Source organism: Nomascus leucogenys, chromosome 8, assembly GCF_006542625.1.
Source record: "Nomascus leucogenys isolate Asia chromosome 8, Asia_NLE_v1, whole genome shotgun sequence".
Lineage (NCBI taxonomy): Eukaryota > Metazoa > Chordata > Mammalia > Primates > Hylobatidae > Nomascus > Nomascus leucogenys.
In genome coordinates, this window is record NC_044388.1 from 75220734 (window position 1) to 75234192 (window position 13459).

A 13459-nucleotide genomic window follows, 5' to 3' on the forward strand; every position below is an offset into this window, starting at 1 on the left:
TGTTTCCTGTCTGTTTCTCCCCACTCCTCCCAAGTAGGATGTAGTTTCGCAATGGTAGGAATATTTGTGCTCTATACACTTTCTCCCCACTCCTCCCGACTAGGATGTAGTTTCACAGAGGTAGGAATGTTTGCGTTGTATTCACTCTTGACCCCAAACAGTCTCTTAACAAGATATGTGTTCAAGAAATATTTGTTGGATGATTAAAAGAATAAATGACTTCACCCATCCACCCAATAATTAGTGTTAGGTGACCCTGAGAACGGGAAGTTGGAAGAGAAATTTCCCCTGCTTCCTGTGTCAGCTAGAAAGACCAATTATATGACATAGCTTGTAGTTTCTGGTGTAATCTACTCTTCTGTTTTCACCACTCATTTTACTCAAACCACTGGAAAGTGGAAAAAACAAGAAAACTTAAATTATGTTTCCATTTTTTACAAATATTGGGTCAGTCTTGAAATCCTTATGTGCTATAACATTTGCGTTCCGATATTTAGCGTATCCAACTTCTATGGCAAAAGCGTTGCCCTCTCTGAGGCTTGAACTCAGGACCTTCAGATTATGAGACTGACGCGCTGCCAGCTGCGCTAAGAGGGCTTACAGTGAAGCCTGGGCAACATCCACTTTGTCGAAGTGTATTTCCCACCGCTTTACGGTTTCAGCTTTCAAAAACCACAATCAGTCCTACTTGAAAATTACTGTATCAATCAATGCTGCACTAGGAAGATTTCATACCCACGACCAAAGGAGTCTACGCCTTTCCAGTATTTCATAGGACCGTCTGGGTTCTGCGTTACCAGGATCAATTGTACCTGCCTTTTGCTGCTCTTTTTCCCTTTTCCTTCCCGCAGAAACCTTAGTCACTCTGACACTTTCCATGGTCTCCTCTGTTGAAAAGAGACAGGAGGTTCTCAGTTCATGATAGTTCACTGACCACCTGGATAAATGAATGAAGAAATAGTCATCAAACCTGTCTCTTGATCATACTACTGTCTTCCTTCATATCTCCACTTGCACCTACATGACTGAAGACATCGACGCTACAAAAAACCACAAAATACTTATAATGGTACCCTCTTTGGTTTTTACCCCTGTTTTTTCTTGCGTGCTATTAAGTATACTATGAGATTTCTTGCGTTTACATAGTCCAATTGAATTTTGCTAACAAAACGATGTATCCTAATGTGCACTTTCTAGATGTAATGGAGGCTCATATAATTATTGTTTCTAAGATGCCAGAGATGCTAGGTGGCAAAGCCTGAACTGAGAAGCAGATTTATTTTAGATTCCAAAAGGTGAGTCTTTTCTCTGCTCCTGCTCATTATCTCTCTGCCTGTTTTTCTCCACAGTAGTCCATTCATTCATATACCAAATATCTAATTCTCAACCTCCTCCTGGGCCTAGATTTCCAAGTCAACTTTAACTCATTGTCCTCCTTCAAATACCACATTCAGTGATTTGCCAAATACTGAACATTATTCTTGCAGGTCTGTTTTGAATCCGTCAGTCCTCTCTACTCATTCAGTACATATTTGCCGGAGAGATGCTCTGTGCCAGACACTGTAATAGGCCCAGGAATTTCAGGACAAATTTGGCCAGCCCAGACCTCGAGAAAAGGTAGGATAAATGTGGACAAGGAAAGATTCACTTACAGATTCGCCGTTATCAGTCTTCCTGCTATTTAAGTAACTGTTTCAGAAATGTCAGTTTCAATAATGTCACTTTTCTGCACTCGGACCATTCATGATTTCCTAGTTAAAATATGATCTTGCTTTTCTTTGATTTTTTTGGCTCATCTTTCTACATAAGTTGTGATTTTGCTTTATAAAGTCTATTAGATCCATTGGTGGATGGTGTTGTTCTATTCTCTAATATGTTTGCTGATTTGTTTTCTCCTGAATCTATCAATTACTGAGAGAGGAGTGTTAATGTCTGCAACAGTAATTGGATTTTTCTATTTTCTTTCTGGTTTATCCATTTTGTTCACAAGTTTTGAAGCTCTGTGGCCAGAAACAGACATATTTAGGACAGTTGCATCCCTTCGGTGAATAGATGCTTTATAATTATGTAACATCTGTCTTTCTATCTGAGGGCCTCATCTGGTGTTAGGCAAGTGAGTGAGATAACTTCTACACTATGGAAACCCTCAGACTTCCTAAATCTAAGATAAATGTATCTAAGATATTTAAGATATGTATATATCTTAGATTTATAAGATATATAAAATATATTTATGTTAGATTTATATATATACACATACATAGATTCAAGTCTTTTTAAGTTACATCATATAGAACTCACATATTCACATCATATAAGAAAACAGCAAAAATCACAAAAGTATTACAGACAAGAACCATGGGGATTAAAAGATCAGCTTGTAGTAAAGGGATAAATACGAACCTTGAAGGATGCAGATGAGGAAGAATGCATGTAAGTTTGAAGGAACATGCATAGATGTAGGAATTCCTGTGTGAGGAAACATGCCTGCTCACTTGGGATGCATAGTGCACAAGTGCACGTGTGACTGCTTGTGTGTGTGCCTGTTTATAAAATGAAAGGAAGTAGTAATTGAAATGCCTGTGCACATGGAGATAATGATTGGGAAAACATTGAGACTTAAGAACCCTTGGAAAAATTCCAGACAGCTTACATAATCAAATTAACATTTAAGAAATAGGTGTTTAGTGTTGGATGTCAAAGAGCTTGGGAATAGGAGGACTGTAATTGAAGAGAAATGGAAAGAATTTATAAATAGATTAAAGAATTGAGGTTTATTCACATTTATTCCGTCAGCTTCTGAAGTGAACAGCATGAGTCTTTCCGTGGCTCCAGTGCCCATTATGCTTTGTGGTGCAGACTACATCCTCCATAAATGTGGTAGAATGGGCAAGAGATACATGAGTGAAAGGTAAGAAAAAGATTCTGGAGAGGTTGTGCAGGAAAGATCTATGGTGTTTGTCAAGACATTGGTGTACACATTTGAGGGAGAAGTCTTGAAACTGTGTGGCACAGAAGAGATCCTGAATTAATGTCTGATGAATGGAACAATAAATCTAGACATTTCTAAGTATTTGTCAAATGAATAGAAGGATGAGATGAGCTGGTGTGGAGAAAAACAGATGATGAGACTATGTGCTAAATTAAAGAAAGAACAAGAGTTTGTGTTTTCTTATTGCGGTAAAATATACATAACCCATTTGACATTCAAAATTCTAAGTGTTCAATTTAGTGGCATTAAGTACATTTACAGTGTGAACAACTATCACCACTACCCATTTCCAGAAGTTTCTCATCATCCCAAACAGCAACTCTGTACCCATTAAACAATAACTCCACATTTCCCTCTCCCCAACAACTTCTATTCTTTCTGTCTGCATGAATTTGCCTATTCAAGATATCTAAAGTAGAATCACAAAACAAGTTTTTAAACTGGGAAAAAATAAGCTTTCCGTATTTGGTTTTGCTCCTTACAGCTACATATTCGCAACTCAGGGGTGCACTCGGTGAGTTGACAAACCACTTGTGTCTTTGCTTTCCACACTATCAGCAGGACTTTCCGGTTACTTGGAACTACACTTTACAGCGCCCTGACCAGAAAGCAAGCTGGGGTTTTACTTATCCTGCTCTGCCCTACGCTTTCCAGAGCTGTGCTGCATTTTGGGTCAAGCTGCAGAAAGGAGAGAAAAGGAACAATTGGGTATGTCCCACCCTCTTGGTCTCTCTTCTTTCCTCTGAATAAAGAGAAAACAACTTAGAAAATGGGTACTGTGCGCTGAACGTTTAGGGGCTATTATTAGCACTGTTTCTTTATGCCCATAGGTCTTTTACCAGTGAAGCATTCAAGATGGTTGGTGCTTCCTCGTTTTCTTCGACAGGTGACTAATGAAGCCATTCTCCATGTAGTACTGTATGGACATGGGGCCCCAAGTGACAACATCGATCCCACTACCTCTCACATGCTAAGCGAGTACTCTACCACTTGAGCTCATTCGTTACCTACCGCAAAACTTTCTGACCTTTCCTTTATTCAGGAGTAGATGTGCCGCGATTACCCACCAATTCTGGAGGCTCAGAACAAAGGAAATGTCTCGATTATTAATGGGGAACCAGGACTCGACTTAAAGCGAGTCTACTCACAAATGGCCAGGGGCAAGAGCATGATGGCTATTCCTCTGCGAGGGAGACGGGAAAAACGTAACCAGGAGAAAGTGGGCACTGGAAAAGTCTGGTGCTGTAAGATTTCACGTTCCAGATTTTCAGGGAGAGAAGAGAGCACGTCCCAGCTGGGGAGCGCCCGCCCAGAGCGGCCTGCTAATTTGGCACAGCTATCCCAGGATGACGATCTTTCTTTTAAAAGAGGCGGGATTATCACTTGTTCCTTGCAGCTCTGGACTCCCGGGAAGAAGCGGCCACTCCAGGTCGGATTCTGGGAGACCTGAGAAACCTGTTGTTTCCGTTGGGTTTCAAATAGAGGACCTTTCATGTGTTAGGCCAGCGTGGTAACTACTACACCACAGAAACCCTTTGCATCGCAGGCTTTTATATTTTGAGATGAGCATTAAATACCTGTTTTTACAATTTTTTTAGTTGACAAATACAAAACGTATATATTTATGATGTACAACATGCTGTTTTGATGTATGCATACATTGTGGAATGGTTAACTCGAGCTAATTAACATATCTATTACTTAGTGTGTGTGTGTGGTGGGAACGCTTAAATCTACTCTTTCAGTAATTATCAAGTATAGAATACACTACTATTAACTGTAGTCACCATACGGTATAGTAGATCTGAACTTATTCCCCCTGTTTAACTGAAATTTTGTGTCCTTTGACAAACATCTCCATTCCTACCTCCCATGTCCTCCCCCAGCCCCTGGTAACTACCATTCTACTCTCTGCTTTGATGAGTTCGACTCTTTTTAGAGTTCACATTTAAGTGAGATCGTGCAGTATTTGTCTTTCTGCGCCTGGCTTATTTCACTTAACACAATGCCCTCCAGGTTCATCGACATCGAAAATGACAGGATTTCTGTTTTTTAAAAGACTGAATAGTATTTCATTGTGCAGTTGTAATATTTTCTTTATCCATTCATCTGTTGATAGACGCTTAGGTTGATTCGGCTACTTTAGGAGTAATTCTGCAATGAACATGAGCGTGCAGATATCTCTTCAATAGACCGATTTTTGAACATAAACCCAGAAGTGGGATTCCTGGATCCTGTGATAGTGCTCTTTTTAGTTTTTTGAGGAACTGCTGTACAAAAGAGCTGCACTAATTTACATTCCTACCAACAATGTACAAGGATTCTCTTTTCTCCACATTCTTGCCAACACCTGTTATCTTTTGCCTTTTTGATAGCAGCCATTCTAACAGGTGTGGTTTTGATTTGCATGTGCCTGATGATAAATGACATTAAGCAACTTTTCATATGCCTGTTGGCAATGTGTCTTCTTTTGAGAAATGTCTATTAAGGTCCTTTCTCCATGTTTTAATTGGGTTATTTGTTTTCTTGCTATTGAGTTGAGTTCCTTATGTATTTTTATATCAACCACTTACAGAAGTATGGTTTGCAAATATTTTCTCCCAATCTATTGGTTGTCTCTTCACTGTGATTTTTTTTTTGGGGGGGGAGGCCTGTGCGGAAGCTCTTTAGTTTTATGTAATCTTATTTATCTATTTTTATTTTTTTGCTTTTGGGGAGGTTCATATCCAAAAAATCATTGCGCAGACCAATGTTATGGAACATTCCCCTTATGTTTTCTACCAGAAGTTTTAGTCTCACATCTTATTTTTATGTCTTCAATAAATTTTTAGTTGATTTTTGTATATGGTATGAGATAAGAGTCTCCTATCATTTTTCCGCATGTAGATATCCACTTGTCCTAACACTATTTATTGAAGAGACTATCCTTTCCTCATTATGTGTTCTTGACACCTTTGTCAAAAATTAATTGACTATAAACATGTGGATTTATTTCTGCCCTCTCTATTCTGTTCCACTGGTTTATATGTCTGTTTTTCCACCTGTACTATGCTGTTTTGATTACTATAGATTCGTAGTATATTTCTAAAGTCAGGTAGTATGATGCCTCCAGTTTTGTTTTTGCTCAAGATTGCTTTGGCTATTTGGGGCCTTTTGTGCTTCCATAGGAATTTTAAAGTTTTTTTTTTCTATTTCTGTGAAAATTGAAAATTGTCATTGGGATTTTAATAGAGATTGCATTGAATCTGTAGATCACTTTGGGGGGGTATAGGCATTTTAATAATATTAATTCTTCCAATCTATAAACACAGGATATCTTTCCATTTGTGTCTTCCTCAATTTCTTTCATCAGTGTTTAATAGTTTTCAGTATACAGACCTTTCACCTCCTTAGTTAAATTTATTTCTAAGTATTTTTTGTAGCTACTGTAAATGGGATCTTTAAAATTTTCTATTTTGGTTAGGTTGCCGTTAGTATATAGAAATGCTAGCTTTTGTATGTTGATTTTTGTATGTTGTTTTGTATTCTGCAACTGTACTGAAATTGGTTTTTATTTCTAACAGTTTTGATTTTTGGTGAATTTTTTAGAGTTTTCTATATTTAGGATTATGCCATCTACAAACAGGGACAATTTAACTTCTTCCTTTCTAATTTGGATGTCTTTTATTTCTTTCTCTTGCCTCATTGCTCTGGCTAGGAATTCCAGTACCATGTTAAGTAGAAGTGGCATGAGGGGATATCCTTGTCTTGTTCCTGATCTTAAAAGGAAAGCTTTCAATTTTTTTCCCACTGAATATGATGTTAGATGTGGGTTTGTCCTATAAAGGCCCCTATTGTGTTAAGATACATTCCTTCTATACCTAATTTTTGAGAGTTTTTAATCATGAAGGAATGTTAAATTTTGTCAAATGCTTTCTCTGCATCTATTGAGATGATGAGATGGTTTTTGTCTTGCATTGTGTTAATACGGTGGATCACACATTTACAGATTTGTATAAGTTGAAACATCTTTGTATCCCTTTGATAAATCCTGCCTGATCATGGTAAATAATTGTTTAAATGTGCTGTTGAATTCAATTTGCTAGTATTTTGTTGAGTATATTTGCATATATGTTCATCAGGGATATTGGTTTGTATTTTTTTTTTCTTTGTAGTGCTCTCCTCAGGCAATGGGTTCACGGTAATACTGGCCTTGTAAAATGTATTTGGGAGTGTTTCCTCTGCTTCAGTTTTTTGAAAGAGATTGAGAAGAACTGGTATTGCCTCTTTAAATGTTTCATCAAATTCAGCAGTGAAGTTGTCAGGTCCTAGGCTTTTCTCTGATAGTAGACTTATCACTGATTTAATCTCCTTACTTGTTTGTGGTCTGTTCAGAGTTTCTGATTCTGTCTTGCAGATTGCATATGTCTAGGAATTTATCCAGTTTTTAGGTTATCCAATTTGTTGGCATATAATTGTTCATAGTAGTTTTTAAATAATCCTTTGTATTTCTGTGGTAACTGTTGTTACCTCTTCATTTCATTTCTGATTACATTTCTGATTTTATTTGAGTCTTTGCATTTTTTTTCTTAATCGGTCTAGCTAAAGGTTTGTAAATTTTATTTATCTTTTAAAAAAACCAATTCTTAGTTTGGTTGATCTCCTTATTTTTTCTATCTTCTGTTTGTTTCTGTTCTGATCTTTATCATTTCCGTCTTCCTACTAACTTTGTAACTAGCTTAGTTGATTGTTTTTCCAGTCCTTGAGGTGTAATGGATGCTAGGTTGTCTATTTGTGATCTCTCATCTTTTTTGATGAAAACTCTCTTAGAACTGCTCTTGTATCCTGTAAGTTTTGGTATATTGTATTTCCATTTTCATTTGTCCCAAAATATTTTTTCAATTTCCCTTATGATTTCTTCTTTGACCCATTGGTTGTTTAGAAGCATATTGTTTAATTTCCACATAGTTGTGAATTTTAAAAAATTCCTCCTGTATTGTTTCATGCCATCGTGGTCAGAAAGGATACTTGATATGATTTCAGTCTTCTCAAATTTGTTGACTCATTTTGTGGCTTTATATATGGCCTATCCTGGAGAGTGTTTCATGTGCACTTGACCAGAATGTGTATTCTGGCTAGGACTTCCAGCACCATGTTAAATCGAAGTGACATTCTACTGCTGTTGGGTGGAATATTCTGTATGTGTCTGTTAGGTCCATTTGGTCTAACATATACATCAAGTCCAATATTTTCTATTGATTTGCTCTCTGGATGATCTGTTCATTGTTGAAATTGGGGGACTGAAGTCCCCTCATATTATTCTATTGCAGTCTATCTCTTTCTTTAGATCTATGAATATTTGCTTTCTATATTTAGGTGCTCTAATATTAGGTGCATATAAATTTATAATTGTTATATCCTGTTAATGAATTGACTTTTTATCATAATGTAAAGACCCCTTTCTCTTTTTTTTACAGTTTTTGACTTAAAGTCTACTTTATCTGATATAAGTATGTCTGCTCTCTTTTGGTTTCCATTGCACAGAATGTCTTTTCCCATGTCTTCACTTTCAATCTGTGTGTCCTTAAACGTGAGGTGAATTTCTTGTAGGCAGTATATAGTTTGGTCTTTTTTGGGGTATATTTTTTAAAATCCAGTTAGCCACTCTGTGTCTTTATATTGAAGAATTTAATCCATTTACATGACAGCAATTATTGACAGTTAAGGACTTCCTATAGACATTTTATTAAATATTTTCTGGTTGTTTTTTAGGTTTTTTGGTTCTTTCTTCCTCTCTTGCTGTTTTGATTGGTGATTCAATTATTTTCTGTGGTAGTATGCTGTTACTTGTTTCTCTTTATCTTTTGTGGATTTACTATAGGTTTTTGTCTTGTGGTTATCGTGAGGTTTGCCTAAAACATTCCATAATTATAACCAACTATTTTAAGATGATAACTTAAATTTCAATCCCTGTTAATGTATTTCATATATTAATCACATAACCATACCATATGAGTGAATAGCAAGAAACCAGAAATGTATTACAGAAAGGTGGCTAAGAGATAAGGCCATATTAAAGTGAAGAAATAAAAATGAATATAGCTGAGAAATGAAGATGAAGATGGCACACAGGACAGAAAAAACAGTGATGGTATAGAAACATTTTAGTGTGTATGTGGGACATACCTATTTAATTGGTGGGTGTGTGTGTGTATGTTTGTAAAATGCGTATTGATGGAAATAGTGTTGGGAAAGCCTAGACATTTGGAGATATATTGAGGAGAGGATTAATTCCAGGCAGATGGCTTATGTAATGAAAGTAACATTTTAGGAAAAGGATTTTAGTTGTGAACTTTAAAGAGGCTGGAATTGGAGAGAAAGAGAAATAAATTATTAAAAAATTTAATCATCCAGGTTCATCCTCATTTATTCTATCAGGTCCTGAGGTCAACAGCATGAGTCTTTCTGCATCATCAGCACCTAATTCAAAATGCACTCTAAATAAATGTTGTAGAATGGATGAAGGAACAGACAAATGAGAAAAGAATATTCTGGAGAGGTTGTATAAGAAGGCTCTACAGTATCTATAAAAACCCTAAGTGTAAAGATTTGAGGGAGGAGAAGTCAAGGGCAGATGGGAGTTTTGAACCTGGGTGGCAGACACAAAAGAGATTCTGAATTAATATCTGATAAATAGAAGAACTATTCCACTTTTTCAGAGGTTCAAATATAGATAGTAATGGATGTTCAGGGTTTTGGTTCTTTCTTCACTGGGCATGTACAGGTTGGGCTTGGCAATTATTTCACTAACACTCCAAGTAAAGGACTGTAAAAGGTAAAGAAAACCAAGAGAATGCGTGCTGCATTACAGAGGGTGGGAGCAGACATCCATTCCCCATACTCTGGGCCCAAAGTAAGGTGATTTCAGTGGTGATGGGAAGAGCTTTTTGCTAATTGAGATTGAGATTTATGTGGAGATTTAGCCTCAGAAACAAGAAGGGCTGATATTTGACACTGGAGATGACAGACAGAGAGAAAGCCAGAGTCAGGGAATGAAACATTTGGCATAAACTAAATCTTTAGAAAAAAGTCTCACAGGCAGATTAGGAATAGGGTGTATGTGGCAGCAGGGAGATAACTGTGGTTATTTCCATCTGCCTTGGGCCTCACCATTGTGGTTCTCTGTCTACTGTTTAATGTAATAACATCCAGGGAAAATTCCTCTGGATAACCTACTAAATTACAAACAGAACAAATGAGGACATTTTTCAGGTTCACACATGAAACCTGGTAGATTTTTTTTTTCTGTAAGTGCACAGTGAGTTGGAGATTGACCTAATCATGCAGTAAATGCTCAGCAGAAAATGCTGTAAAGCAATTCCTCCCTCATCAGTCCTCAGAATCTGGTGAGGGTGAGCTAGAAGGGAAGGGCAGGAAGGTCATGATCCTCACTGAGCTGAGCAGTGGGACTGTCCTGCATTTCACCTCAGGAAAAGTCTGCTTCACTTTGAGCCTATGCGTTAGAGTCACCAAGGAACTGGAAATGGAATGACCTTGATTGCTTGGGACTTTGGTGTGCAGTCTCGAGGCTTGAGAAAAAAGAACATTTTCATATTTGGCTCTGCTGTCAATCTGGTAAGTGCGGTCCTCCATTGGCTCATCTTCTGGCTGCCCACAGAGGCCCAGACCCCAGCTGTCAGCCTCTGAACTCCACCGCTTTTGCTCCAGATCCAGAACAGTGGACTCATTTTCATCACTGAGGCCACAACTCAAATGTCACTGTCTCAGAGAGCCCTTCTTTGACCTCTCTAGCTGAATCAATGTCCTGCCTCTCTCTCCATCTTTTAAATAAAATTTTTAATAAATTGGAAAACATATTAAATTATTGTTTTATTTTCTATCTCTCCCCTAGAATATGAGCTTCTTGAAAAACTGACAATCTAGATCCCTCAGTTTATACCGTGTCTACCGTTATGATAATTCTTTTCTTGTATTTTCCTGTTCAGAAATCAGCAACATGTAGAGGGAAAGCTTTCGTCTGTGTGTTTTCTTTCACAGGGTAAGTTCAAAAAGAATTCTTAAACCAAGATAAGATGGCAAGCTGTGAGCCTTTCTGGTTTTCTGGAATGAGCAAGATAATTGGCCACAGGTGAAAATAAGCAAGATTAATCTACCCATGAAGATTTTGCAAAGTTATTTCTACTCTGCAATCAAAAGTATGCTCTTTTGAGCTCTTACTGGTTTGATGAAAAGGCAATTGGCATGACAAATTTGTAATAAATAGAAGTCATCAGCTTTTCCCAGTGGCCTGTCATGATCCTTTAGTGGTTAGTATTCTGCATTGTGGCTGCAACATCTGTGGGAATCTGAATATGACAGTCTGAAATCTACTGCTTTTTTAGTTAATCCCAGAAACTAATTCTAAGGCTTTAATGGGGAGCTAGGCTTTGTGTTATTTAGAAGATGTATAAAGAAAACCTTCTTTGACTCCTTTCTAGGCACTGATTATCAAACCAGACAAGAATGAGAAAGCATGAATTTTTACAATCCATTAACCTTCAGCTTCCCTTTTCTTTCCATCTCCACTCAAGGTAGTATCCGCAGTTACATTTAAAAATGAGGAGCTATCCAGATGCCTTGCTCAAAGGTATTTGCAAAGTCTCAGAAGAATAAAACAACAGGTTTTGAAAGTGAATTAACAATGATTTTGTTTTCTGAGAGTGTGCATAGGATTGAATTTCAGGAGTAAAGCTGCAAGAGAGGCCAGCTTTTTATGAAGGGCTTTGAATGTCAGGATAAAATGTTTAAGCACTGTAAGCAAAATTTGCTGGTAAATGAAGTTAGGAGAGATTGTAACTGAATTTGCATATCAGTACCATTCCAATAGGGCACACAGTTGAGAGTTGAGTGCAAAGATCATAAGAAAGGTCAGGGCATTACCATAATGGTCTAGGCAGAGAAAGTATACATCTTTAATAGGGCAAGACAATGGAGTTAGACACTTTCATTCATTCAACAAATCTTTATGTGGGGGCATATGGCATGCCCCCAGGATCTGGGGATGCTGAGTGCCTGTCTGAGGATTCAGCCACTGAATGGTTGCTAGATGGCATTGACCCGTGGGTCACGAGTATGAGGCTCTCTCAAAATTTAATCTCATGTGGAATTACATGGGGAGAGTCCAAGGAACCACTGTTTCTCTACATGTAGAAATAGCATTCTGTAAAACAGTATATGGTGCATGGGAGGAGAAATTAGGTCTAAGTTTCGAAGTTGAATGTGACAACCTCATCTGTTGATTGATTGAGGGAATTGGTAGAACTTTCCTTGCTTAATCTGAAGACCCTAGTGTGGGAGTTTAAAGTAAGTTCATTTTTCTGTGCATAAAATATCAATTGACTTATCTGATCAAGAAGAATATGAATCCAATCGACACAGATGTTAAGCAAGCATATACAGTCCCTGATTTAGGATGGTTCAACTTAGAATTTTTCAATGTTACAATGGTGCAAATGCGATATGCATTCAGTAGAAACCCTACTTCAAATTTTACATTTTAATATTTTCTTGGACTAGTGATATGTGGTATGATACTCTCTTTTGATGCTGGACAGCGGCAGTAAGTCACAGCTTCCAGTCAGCCACGTGATCATAAAGGTAAAAAGCTGATACACTACAGTGTAATGTGTTGCCAGATGACTTTACCCGACTGTAGGCTAAAGTGTTCTGGGCACTTTTAAGGTAGGCTAGGCTAAGCTATGATGTTTGGCTAGGTGTATCAAATGCATTTTCAATTTATGATGCATTTATTGGAATGTAAACCCCACTGTAAATCATGGAGCATCTGCACTTCCGTAATTCCTTTTACAAAAGCAGTTTGGGTCTACAACCAGAAGTTGGTGCAAATTTCAGGAGAATCAAAATATTTCCTTTTCAGAAAAATGAGTAGAGTTAAAAGTGGAAATTGGGAGAGAATCCAGGAGCAGAGAGGCTGAATGTGTGTTTCTTTGCCTTTGCACCTTTGCAACTTTGCTCCACTTGACACGTTGGGAAAATGAAGAAATTTTATCTTCAGTCAGCCTCTGAGGATCATCAAGGTACTATGGAGACAAAGCAGGAAGAAGGTCTAGAGACAGACCAGGCTATGGGGGTAGCAAGGTACGTTGCATTATAACAAGGGTCATCACATTAAACAGGTGACATCTGAAGTTTCCCACTGCAGAATTTCATAGTGACCAAAATTTCGGGTTAGAAATAGAGGAGAGGATAAACTTTTGTCTTAGTAATGAACTGGAGGAGGGGAAAAGTAACTCTGAATTACGTATTATTATTGACCATTCAGGGAAACGCTTTAGAGACCTGATCAAAGCTGTTAGTATTCTTGTAGTTCAGTTGGTTACCATATGCTGTCATCAGCTCCTAGGGAGTAATATTACCTTGTTAGAAATCCCAAGACAAAGTGAAGCATAACTATAACAGGAGATCTGG

The 13459-nt window shown here is 37.6% G+C and overlaps 1 non-coding gene across 1 annotated transcript; it reads right to left on the reverse strand.

Moving 5' to 3' along the window:
- Positions 1 to 524: 524 nt before the first annotated feature.
- Positions 525 to 597, reverse strand: TRNAM-CAU. The gene has a single exon. It is a non-coding gene; the product is annotated as a tRNA-Met (tRNA).
- Between the last annotated feature and the right edge of the window lie 12862 nt (positions 598 to 13459).